Below are 10,970 nucleotides of genomic sequence, written 5' to 3'. Positions count from 1 at the left end.
ACTCAGCTAGTTCTACAAAGGTTGGAAACTCGGGCACGCAAGAACATTTAAATTAACTTACCATTCGTCATATACCCCATAAACTTCGAGATGTCAGTGAACCTCACATGGTGCACTGTAGGCATTACTTAAGGTTCTTTGCAGTGTTCCTTCTGCCACTAGCTGCAACCCCTTTCATTCCTGTGACTGTACCCTAGTTCGTATGCTTTCTCACATTTTACTTTCCACCTTCCCCTAACAATTTTCTTAATGCAAATTAGATTATCCTATTACACTAACCTTTATACTCAATTTTGCTTTTAGCGCTGAATGACATTGGTCAGAGCGCTTGGTCTTTGGCCTCAATTTTATTCTCTATTCCATCTTGGTCATAGAACGTAGGGCCTGAGATTAATCAGAAAATAGGCCTAACGAATGGGAAACCAAATTAACTGTATAAATCTATGCAAAACTTGTAGCTTAACACTACTCCTGACAGTACCTGTATCCACGATACGACTGCAGCTAGAAACTGCTTCACTGTACGAATTGAGCGTGCGCGCGCCCGTGTACACAGAGAGAGAGAGAGAGAGAGAGAGAGAGAGAGAGAGAGAGAGAGAGAGAGAGAGAGAGAGAGAGAGAGAGAGAGAGTTTTCACAAGAACGGTTTCCATATTCGTTGGTCTTAAAAATTCTGGAAACTTGTAATTTAAACCCAGCATCTTAACTCAATCACTTAGCTTTAAATATTTAAGTATTTCTGGTTGCCTGAGCTATCCTTAGTGCAAGCATTAACTTTTACAATATGTCACCTTTCTTTGAAAAATTTTCAAAGCTTAATATCTGAATTTCCTTCGACACTGGTCTGAACCACTTGGAGGGCAATTTAAGCAGCTCTTCATAGCTTAGAAACTCGATCTTTTCTTTTCATGACGAGTCTAAAGTCCTAGTATGAGAAAACATTAACCAACCCTAATATTCGCAGTCATTTTAAATAACCAGTATTTACGAATACAGAGGTCTATACTTTATTAGTTAATTCCCTTTATGTACAACAGTTTGCAGTTAAAGTTTACACGTCCATTCTTACAGGTGGCAGGCGAAATAAATTTTGACGAGTACTATGAATTTTATTACTGCCTTTCAACTTTATTCCAACTACTGGATTCCAAACTTAAAGTTCTAAAAGAAATCTGCTAACCAACCACATATTCTGGGACTGAAAATTTAACACTATCTTAAGCATTTTGTCAACCACATAGGCGACATTTTGTACACATGTTTAACTCAATATATAGTGTCATGGTAAGGTTTGAGCCAAAATGTTTAATTTCAGGGTTCGTAAGAATGGGAGGTATTAAGATTGATTTTTCAGTTTTATGGCTTAGGATTGAAGTTAACTGTTTACACGAGTATTACGTATCACGTTTAACATTTTAAATTGCTGAAACAGGACATTGCAAAAGAATGTGCGCAGCAATTCCAGGGTCTCCTCCTCACCTCGTTCAAAAACTGTTGTGGGTCCAAAGCGTCGAATACACGTGGTTATGTCAGAAAATCTGTAAGCTCTTGAAAAATCTCTGCTCCAGTAACCCGTTCCTGTAATGAACGGAAATGAGAAAGGATTCCATTAAAAAAAATTAAAATAGTTTTCGAAATTGACAAATTTTAATAGCACTGCAACAAAATGTCCTGAAGACTAGGTTTTCAAAAAGAACTAAGACTAAGGTCACTAACTTTGAAAACCAAATATTTTGAAGACAGCAGTTAAATGTTAACTTCGCCGAACTAAAACTCTCATTATATCCAGAATTTTAACAAGCCACTTCCAAAGACTTCAAGGGTGGTGAACAAGTACTGAGTGAACCAAGTTTACACAGCATAATAGCAGTAGTCAGCAAGCCAGGGTTGCCAAACAAGGTTTAACGTTCATGAAATGGTATGCTTTTAACCACAACTCTCATACAACCAAACACTAGTTAATAGTTTGGTCCACTATCAACACCAAGCATTCTATTTATCTCATGGCAATTATGGAATAAAAACTACAAAAGTTAACCAATGAATTAAGAAAAAAGTTGTAAGTTGTTAAGACTAAGCTTATAATTCAAATTTACTGCTCTTGAACATCAAAATCAGTCATATGTAAAAGCAAATTCCATTGAGTTCAAGTACTGAAATACTAACACTTACGTTAATTAACTGAAATACTACTAACACTTACGTTAATTAACTGAAATACTACTAACACTTACGTTAATTAACTGAAATACTACTAACACTTACGTTAATTAACTGAAATACTACTAACACTTACGTTAATTAACTGAAATACTACTAACACTTACGTTAATTAACTGAAATACTACTAACACTTACGTTAATTAACTGAAATACTACTAACACTTACGTTAATTAACTGAAATACTACTAACACTTACGTTAATTATTGAAATACTACTAACACTTACGTTAATTATTGAAATACTACTAACACTTACGTTAATTATTGAAATACTACTAACACTTACGTTAATTATTGAAATACTACTAACACTTACGTTAATTATTGAAATACTACTAACACTTACGTTAATTATTGAAATACTACTAACACTTACGTTAATTATTGAAATACTACTAACACTTACGTTAATTATTGAAATACTACTAACACTTACGTTAATTATTGAAATACTACTAACACTTACGTTAATTATTGAAATACTACTAACACTTACGTTAATTATTGAAATACTACTAACACTTACGTTAATTATTGAAATACTACTAACACTTACGTTAATTATTGAAATACTACTAACACTTACGTTAATTATTGAAATACTACTAACACTTACGTTAATTATTGAAATACTACTAACACTTACGTTAATTATTGAAATACTACTAACACTTACGTTAATTATTGAAATACTAACACTTACGTTAATTATTGAAATACTAACACTTACGTTAATTATTCTAAGATTATTGGTAGAAATTAACGTCCTTTACAATTAAAAATTAAAAAAAAATAAGTTATATTTTTAATCTAAAATATTCAACAGCATATTTACTTTACTAAAATAACACTAAGTTTTCAAAATTAAACCTTGAAAGCTTTACTTTAAAACTAATCAGTGAATCAGCATAATGGCAAAAATTAGTTAACTTCAAAATTTACTACAAGCAATTACTAGCTCAAAATCTTTTAAACATAAGGTGCCTTAACTTCTAATAGTTTCAACTAATGCACTAGCCACTTGAACGATATTAAAAATTCCCAGCAACCTGTCCGTAGGCCCTAGGACCTACGGGCAGGGCATGGGAGTCCTCCATCCCTACATGGGCACCGCCCCTGTAGGGGTGGTAAAAAAAATTGGCTTGGCTGGTTAAAAAAAAAAAACCAACTTACCCAAGTCTTAGTTTTGGTATACCAAAATCGCGAGTGATTGATATTTTTTACTGTTGGGAGTAAGACAGTTAACCTGGCATCACAATTTTAACTTCAGTGTTAACGTCTTCGTAGAATTTTTTTGGTAAAAGTTAGCCTGTATTCAGATTTTTTCGAATTCACGACCTGAAAATTTTAAAGTTCTTCATTGCAGTATAATGTAGTGTCACTAGTTTAAATTTTTCATTATAGCAAATTTCAGTATACAACAAACATGTGAAAAATCGCCACATCAACATGAACGCAAGTCTTAAAATACCATTAACAATATGCACAATTGTCTATAGAAAATATTAGTTGTCTATAGAAAATTTTAAATCTTAATACTAACCTAAATAACCAAAAAGTTCCCCAGTTGCAAACCGAAAAACCGAATAAACAGTGCCAATCAGGGGAAAATTCTCTGCAGTACCGACATATCCAGGGATCCAGGGAAAAACAATGTTTCGAATTGTAGTCTCGGGACTTCGATAATCAGTTTAAATTAACTAAATCATTAGCAAATAAGTGTTGCTTATAATTACTTTAAAGTTAATCATACAAAAGAAATTTACTTTACAAGAACTTAAGACACTTAGGAGTTCAAGGTACATTTAACTTCTCAAACCCATAATCAACAAATACAATGGAACACTAAACGTGAAAACTGAATTTGACCCAAACTCAAGAAATTCCTGTAGATTATACAACCAAAGTAACTTACTAGTCTTACTACAAACGTTAAATTCAGTAAATTCGAGGAATTATAACAAAATCCTTAAACCAATGAAACAGTTCCCTCTGCATAACAGGCGGCTTTAGGAAAGCACAATGCACCATACGAAATCCTAGAAACTGATCAACTAATACACAAACTTAATGTATATAAGCTACAGTATAAACACGTTTAGTCCCAACCAAGCGAGTGTAAAACAACAAGAACAAGTTCCGCAGACGTAAACAACCCTAACCTTAGGGGAAAATACCAGGTCCTTCCCTAACCAGACCTTATATTCCTAACTTAACATATTCCTAACATAACTTAAGGCCCCTAAAGTAGCACTAAACATCGGCGACAATGGAGTATGGACTTACCTTCCGGTCTGCAAACTAGCCCTCCCAACATCTTACCGCTCGAAAGGACACTTCGCTAACAACGAAACAAATACTAAGAACAAAGGCTTTGTTCACCCTGAAGTCAGGTCTCGTGACGTCACCGATGCCAAGGATCATCAAATCAGGAGAGGACGGTCTATCCCAGTGGCGTAATTTCGCGTCCTTGTTTTTGTCTGTGAGGAAACAGAAGAGAATTTAGCAATGCTTTTGTTTGTGTTACGTTCACTTTCGGCTGTTTAGTAAAATAGGGTTTAGTGAATCACCATAGATGGTTATTTTCACTAACAAATGGTTAATTTATATCGATTTATGAATGAAGAATGACAATCATTTGTTTTAATAGGTATCCTAACTGTTACGGAGAGAAATAGTCTACATTCGTACGTTGCGAAATTGTAAATTGCCAAAAAACTCATTTCACCTCTCTCTCTCTCTCTCTCTCTCTCTCTCTCTCTCTCTCTCTCTCTCTCTCTCTCTCTCTCTCTCTCTGTGTGTGTGTGTGTGTGTGTGTGTGTGTGTGTGTGTGTGTGGGTGGGTGTGTACTGGTCACTTTTTACCAGATACATAAGGAATTGTAATATCCACAAGCCCTCCTGACTTTTCGAATTCTTCGCGCTTTTTTTTTAGATACGCTTGTCACTACAAAGCCTTAGAGCCAAGTGTAATATATATGTCATTATATATTGATTGTTTTTCATATCACGAATAACTCTGATATTTTTTATCTTAGATTGGCTAACTGTGAAGTTTTATTGCTTAATTTATGAGGTGCTTTCGTAAGATTTTCCTTACACTTAAAATTCAATTCCATTCATACCTTTAGGGTTTCTTGAAACTTAGTGGAGGACTAGGAAAGGATTAACAGCCTACCTACAGTATAGTTACTTCCGACGCAAGAAATTCTTTCTTCAATAAACTGATCAATTTTCATTGGTTATCTTTGACATGTGTCTTATACCTTTCACTAAATTTTACTTATTTTGACTTGTTTTATTCCCTCCATCGAATCTTTCAAAATCTACAATTTTTTTTTTTTTTTTTTTTTTGGTGATAAGTCGATGAAAGAGAAAGTTTGTAATTCAAACTTTGCTTCGTTTACAATTATGCCACTTCTATTTTCTGAAATCTCGAATTCAGTGTTGTAAATAGAAAATGCGTTTTCTTTGGATCTAGCATTGTGGTTTTGGCCACATTTGCATTTTGGTGCTGCGCCTGAACTCCACTCGGTCGGATCCAGTTCAGGATCGTTGTTACGCTATTATCAGTTTGGCCGTGGTGGCTGCAGTTCTTGTACTTTGAGAGGTCTATGGAACGTGAGGTCACATTTCCCTATTTTGTCATAATACTTTGGTTTTGTGGGGAAAGCTTTGTCCAGGAGATTATATCTTTGCTACTTTTAGCAATGCATCTTTTCTCCAACTATATATTTCACAATGTCAATGCTTTCCTATATTTTTCATCTTTCTGTTTGTTCTTCCTTCGCGATGTTCATAGCGCGTGTCTACGAACTTTAAAATTTAAGAATTGCAAAGAACCTTTAGTAATGCCTACAGTACACCCCGTGAGTTGTACTTAAAGTATACCTTAGTTTACCCGGACCACTGAGCTGATTAACAGCTCTCCTAGGGCTGGCCCGAAGGATTAGATTTATTTTACGTGGCTAAGAACCAACTGGTTACCTAGCAACGGGACCTGCAGCTTATTGTGGAATCCGAACCACATTATAAAGAGACATGAATTTCTATCACCAGAAATAAATTTCTCTTATTCTTCATTGGCCGGTCGGAGAATTGAACGCGGGCCCAGCGGAGTGCTAGCCAAGAACGATACCAACCCGTCCAATGAGGAACTCGTGAGGTGTGCTGATGGCACTAACACCCTACGGGGATAACAACAATACGTCCTTAAGTGTGATAGTCTACTGCACTAAGTAGTACATCTATAGTTCTGTTGTTCCAATGGCAGGCATCCTAGTTGCTGAATGACCGTTGGCCTGATTATCATAACAGTATTAAGTGATTTACGCAGATCACTGAATCAAGATGCTCAACTTTCATAAGGCTGGCCTGACCATATGATGGACTGGCCTGATATCATGACTGTGCTACTATTGTTAAGAAATTTTAATCAGACCACCGAGTCTAGACACTTTACTTCCATAGGGCTAGCTTCACCTTACACTTTACTCCCATAGGGCTAGCTTCAGCATTACACTTTACCCACACAGGGCTAGCTTCAGCATTACACTTTACTCTCATAGGGCTAGCTGCATGCCAGTGTTACTTTGATGGACTGGCAAGTTATGACAGCATTATTATATTCAAGTAGTTTAACCAGACCACCAACATACTTTACTCCCATATGGCTGACCTGACAGTATTACTGTACTTTGATGTACTGGCATATGTCTTGACTATTATTAAGCAGTCAACGAAATCACTTAACATGACTCCCATGGGGTTGGCCTCTTGAACTTACAGGTGTTAATTTGATAGTGTGCTCAGCCTGGTTGCGTCACAAAAGAAGAGAGAAGCTTGAGTAAAAACTGATTTAATGCCAGAAATGCATTCATAAATCAAATTCGATTAGGGATAGATTCCAAAGTTTTGAATATTTGGTTACCCATTGGGCTTGCAATAGAACCATCAATAAAATTATTTTGCTATTGCAGATTATTTATTAAACAATATACAATACAATATACCAGAATAAAGGATGTCGTTACAAAACGCACAGGGCTAAAAGAATTTTACCAACAATACTTAAATATAATAAGCAAGCACAACTATTGAAAAGGACAGCAAAGACTCATTCAACACCCCTGAACTTCACTTCCATGACGTAAAGTTTTTCAAACATGTACAGCAGATTACTCAAGTATAGTTTTCTACATGAAAAGAAGAAATAAATTACTGTTCTGTGAGAAACTATAGCTGTTGTTGCTTGGAAGCTTGTCATCTAGCAAGTTATGAAAATGTGAAAAACAATTTATAACTGGCACTAACCTCGTTCAAATCTAGCAGGAAGCAAAGCTATTTCTGAGGAAAAAATCAAGATTGTTTCTTTGTAGACATAGAAATGGTCTTGTATAAAATTTTCTTCCTTCCTAGAGCACTGTTTAACATACAAACAACTTTGAAATATATACATACAGTAGAATAAAATAATATTCAGACATACACCACTCTTATGTATGAAAACTTACTTTAGTGCAAAATCACTGAGCACAAATTCAAAGCATAAAAAGGCGAATAAAAATGAGACGTGCAAAAATTCCAAATGATGTCGTAGGATTTCTATAAAGATATTCAAAATGTTCCACAAAAATATCAGCTCATATATACATACCATACATCTCAAGTTGAAAAGCATAAACGCTACACATCTTGGAAGTTGTTTCTTTTCCATAACTCCCCTCTACTAACTTATATATACCATCAAAGCCTATGAATTCTAATTTCGTTTCCTCACAGGTGACAGTAAAGGCTGATAACAAAAGATCTTTACTGCAAAGTGGTTGGTTAGTGCAATCACTGGGATCAATTTTCAGTGACATTTTCAATGACACAGCAATTTAGTAGGCACTGGTGATGAAATGATTAATTCTAGACGGTTTTCATCATAACTGTATAAAGGCAAACATTTTGTGTACAGTTAATATGTAACATTACTGTAAGTTGGGCATGAATATCATACCATTTTATCATCTTTACTGTAACAATTTTTACTCCAGTCTCTTAATTTCTTTTGTTAAATGCTACTAAAACTGACTAAGATAACAATGAAGTATATTCAAGATGGTAGAAAATGACAAGTTTTCGTTGCAAGCACATAAGATTTCAGTGTTTACTGCTGTTGATAATCCCCTCAACTTTGAAAACCTACATAGCGTAAATTTTGTTAATTATCGTAAACAATGATTTTAGCTTGATTGTGATGAAAGAATTCAGATAATGGTCTGTCTACCTGTCACCTCACTGAACTAATATTTACCCATTACTTCTGCTTGCTTGTTCACATTCCATTAAGCAAACAGTGATACCCACAAGGTAGGTCCATTTCATCAAAGTATATAAATTACTTCCACATTATTCTTAGTATGGGTCATTACCTTACCTTGAATATATTAACACTTGAAGAAAGTGGCTGCAAACTAGCTAAAGGAATGCATAAAAAATGCAAATTTATTGCATACGCACTATTACTAAGACTTCGTATCTGCAGCTATAAAGGATATCCCAACTCCAACCTCTCAAACTTGTGCCTAAGGTAGCTGTAGGTCAAAATGATATACAGTATTGATATATAACTTGCTACAATACATTCCAATAATTTTTACTGAATAAATGTTCCAAATTGACTTACGGCACCTTACCTTACAAAACAAATTCAGTCTAATCTGGGTATGTAGATATGCCAGCACATAAGAACGAGATTGTGTTGCGTCACTTCACTCTCAGCCACTCATTCACTCATTTCATTATTTTTTCTTCCTTCATAATATCATAATACCTCTTCCTACTAAAAGGAGCCAGCTCATCTCTGGAGCCAGGAATAAATTTCAATAGGAATCAATAAACAAAAATATGTAACTAAAGGGTAAACACAACGGAAAAATCCAGGTGCCAAGAGTCCCTCACTTGGTTCATCCCTGACATGTGGGTATGACACGTAGGTCTGTCCTTCGACTTCCCAAAGTGTGTTATCATTTCCGAAAAACAGCTTACTGAACTGATTTCATCCATATCCTCATGAAAACAATGGATTATGACATTAATATTATCCCAATGTTATTCATAAACCATAAATTACTATTTGTCAACCATAAATTCTCTGCAAAACAACTACTTCAAATGAAAATATAAGAGGGTCTGTCAAAGTTCCAATCATTGCTGGTCATTATCTAATAAAAATAACACCCTTGCTGATTTTACTGTCACTGATTGACAGACCTTACTGATGCTTAGTCATCATGTCTATGTGCACCAGCATCATTTCAAGCACTACAAGAAATTCACAGGTTGTAATGATACCAGTCAGTCTTGCCCTAGATTCTCCAGCTCACTGGCATTTTCTTTTTACTATGCTCCGTGACCTCCCAATAAAATCAAGTTCTCCTTCAGAGTTGACCATGAATAATACTCTCTATAAGTAAACAAATGATGTTCTCTCTTTTCCAGGCAACTGACCTCATGCCCTTGCCTATGATAATCATTTAATTACTTAGAATAACCAACACCAAACCAGTCTATTACAATGCCAGTTCAAAGACTTGACTTTCATGGATTTATATATCAATTATCAAATAAATTTAAAAATTTCAAGGAACCTATACTATTACTTCATTACAACCATTATACAGTAATAGCACTCAGTAAATGTGAAAGACAGTAGCTGAACAAGAATCTGAGATTTACGGCACGATATACTAACATGATCAGAATTACAGGATGTTCCGTAACCATGCCTCCTTGCAACTATTGTGGGAGTCAGTGATGCAACAGTTATAATATTTAATTGAGATCTACAAGAAGTGCACATCGGAATAAGATCATATGGAAACTGCTGGCTTGATGTACAGTACACTGAATGGATAGGTGACTGTCATGTCACCAAACATGGACACTTCATGAGATTCTGTTGTTGTTCTATAACTTTGCTTAAATCAATGTGTTTTACAGTACTTTAAACTCCAATGTCTGATGTCTTGCCTAGGGTAATCATTTATAGCCAACAAAGTAGTTGCAAACAAATCAATGTCAAAGTCACATTTAACATCTTTAGCCGATTGACATCACATCCTAATCGATACTTGTCATACGATGGTTTTGTTACATCAGTCACTAGCAAATGTGACTGGTTGATTGTCTGCATTCCTTGATCATGTGCATTAAATTATTTGAAGAGCAAAAATCTTATAAAATCAATGACAATCAGTCTTGTCCCTAACACTTACCAACAGATGCCTTATGCTCTTCCAATTTCATGTTGAATAAGTTATGGTTGGTGAAATGTTGTGCTAATTATTCATGGTTGTTTTCTACAGATCTAAGACAAACCAGTAAATGTGACATGTTCAAGGGATCTCACTTCTTATTTCAGGATGAGTATTACCATACTCTTAAATACTGTACATTTGTCACTTCTCCCTTGGAAGTCACAAAGGCTATTAATACTTTCTCCTGGCCTGTCTCTGATAGTGCATCAACTATCAAAAGACTTGTTTATCATCACATCCCAAAATGAAAACTACAGTTACCAATATTTACCGCACAATCACTGAATCCATGAAAGTTGTAATATTTCAATAAAGGATAAATAAGGGAGTACTGAACATCATCAACTGTTGCATGTGCTTCTGAAGAATTATTAACCCTTAAGTGAGAAAGCTTTAGTAGCCTTAAAGCCTACTGCTCACCTGAGGAGACATAACAATATCA

General features: G+C 35.0%; 1 long non-coding RNA gene across 1 annotated transcript; it reads right to left on the bottom strand.

Moving 5' to 3' along the window:
* Nucleotides 1-1,095: 1,095 nt before the first annotated feature.
* Nucleotides 1,096-4,584, bottom strand: LOC136853894 (uncharacterized). The gene is made up of 3 exons (XR_010857561.1): nt 4,510-4,584; nt 3,397-3,561; nt 1,096-1,577 (listed from the first exon to the last, which is right to left on the bottom strand). It is a non-coding gene; the product is annotated as an uncharacterized lncRNA (long non-coding RNA).
* Between the last annotated feature and the right edge of the window lie 6,386 nt (nt 4,585-10,970).

The sequence above is a fragment of the Macrobrachium rosenbergii genome, chromosome 28 (assembly GCF_040412425.1).
Source record: "Macrobrachium rosenbergii isolate ZJJX-2024 chromosome 28, ASM4041242v1, whole genome shotgun sequence".
Classification (NCBI taxonomy): domain Eukaryota; kingdom Metazoa; phylum Arthropoda; class Malacostraca; order Decapoda; family Palaemonidae; genus Macrobrachium; species Macrobrachium rosenbergii.
Note: the sequence above shows the minus strand (reverse complement) of the source record. Positions and strands in the feature narration are given on the sequence as shown.